The sequence below is a fragment of the Mizuhopecten yessoensis genome, unplaced genomic scaffold (genome assembly GCF_002113885.1).
Source record: "Mizuhopecten yessoensis strain PY_sf001 unplaced genomic scaffold, ASM211388v2 hete_35992220, whole genome shotgun sequence".
NCBI lineage: Eukaryota > Metazoa > Mollusca > Bivalvia > Pectinida > Pectinidae > Mizuhopecten > Mizuhopecten yessoensis.
This window is the reverse complement of record NW_018482121.1, coordinates 1-1,670: the sequence shown is the minus strand read 5'-3', so window position 1 is coordinate 1,670 and position 1,670 is coordinate 1. Positions and strand designations below refer to the sequence as shown.

The 1,670-nt window shown below is 36.5% G+C and overlaps 1 long non-coding RNA gene across 1 annotated transcript; it reads left to right on the top strand.

Moving 5' to 3' along the window:
* The first annotated feature begins 274 nt into the window (after positions 1-274).
* Positions 275-1,627, top strand: LOC110444065. The gene is made up of 3 exons (XR_002462189.1): positions 275-309; positions 946-1,089; positions 1,436-1,627. It is a non-coding gene; the product is annotated as an uncharacterized LOC110444065 (long non-coding RNA).
* The last annotated feature ends 43 nt before the right edge of the window (positions 1,628-1,670 follow it).

The following is a 1,670-nucleotide window of genomic DNA, read 5'->3' as shown; positions in this document are numbered from 1 at the left end:
AAATAAAATACCAGGTGAGCTATTAAGGCCCCTGGGCCTCTTATTAAATTTCTAGGCATGAATAGACCATTACATTCATGCCACAATGATTAGCTCAGGGGTCTGGCCCTACTCCTACACTTGCTTTGCATGAAAAGACAACACTCTGGCTACCAGGATTGGCCTACCCTTTGGGACATGGAGCCGTGAGGATTAGTGTAGCAAATATAGATGAATGACGATTTAACTGACTAATGTTAAAATGTACTAAGAAACTTTATTTTTTACTTATCCAGAACTCGCTTGATGGAGATGTGGGAGGAACTAGAGGTAGGTTACCGGATATGTATGTCTATCATAGCTGCTGCTGAAATTGTAAAGCTACAGGGTGTCTTGAGGACAAAGGTGTGGGGCCCAGTTGGGGAAATATGGATAAATCCTACATCTTGATTATCAGGATTAAGGGATTTTACTTAATTTGACCTGGAGGATCCTTAGGTCCTTCTTATATAAGAGTTTGTTCAAGGGAAAAAAAATAATTATGACAAGATGTTTGGTAAATTATAATAGGAAAATGATTATCTTAAAAATACCTGATTTAATGTATGCATGTTCAGATAGAGAGATTAAAGTGTGCGCTTACAATTGGAGAATAATTCAACATTTATTCCTTACATTTCAAATACAAAAGGATAAAAAAAGTCATACATAGATGCTGAAAAACAAACAGATATGCAAAAATTAACATTCATACAACAAGGTCGTCATATATGTTCTTCAAATCCATCTGTCTGTTTCATATAAAACAAACAATAGCAGTGAGCTATTCAGCCCCTTAGGCCTCTTGTTTATAAAAATGATAGCTTTCATAAACTTAAAATATTTATGAAATAATAAGTTTTATCATTTTAAGCCTCAAAAGAGAGGTCATGCATTGAAAAAGGATTTGACATTTTTTCACTGCAGATAAAAGGAGTGGAATTTATAGCAACAATTCGTCCATCCATGTCCACCCAGGTACTGTTCGCAAGCCTTCTGACCGCATTACAGATCAGATCCCTAGCAGACTGAACACACAGGTGGCACGACTGATGGTGTCAGGCCCCAGAAGTAGGTATTTTATCATGTATTGTAGTTACAATCTCCTGAAACAATTTTCATACAAAATATAATAATTATCTGATACCGGTCTTTTTTAATGTTTTGTTTATACATACTGTATCTCTATTGTTCATGATTCCTCAGATTTTGTTCACAAATACAACAAACGTTTGAGAAGTAAATATTTATCAAATGATAGGGGCCCTGTCTTTCAGTCTGTCTACGTTTCATTTCTCAGAAAAGATCAACAGACAAAGATCAAACGAAGATCTCATGTCTGGGTCCTTTATGACTTGTTATCTCACCTGCCCGAAATTAAATACACTATAATGTCTGGGTTTTTTTATTATATAAGATGACGACAATAATGTACCAGAAAGGGTTTATCGGCGTGGCAAACTGAAAGATGGTCAGTACGTAACCATGGAAATGATAGACGAGGTTCCAGGTGAGGATAAGTCGTTCAAGTCAGATGAGTCTGTCCACACATCAGAAGACAACGGCCTGTGTCCAGTACTAGAGGATATGTTAGCTCCATACATACAGTCCTCGTAAGTCTGATTGTAATATTGTCCTCGTAAGTCTGATTG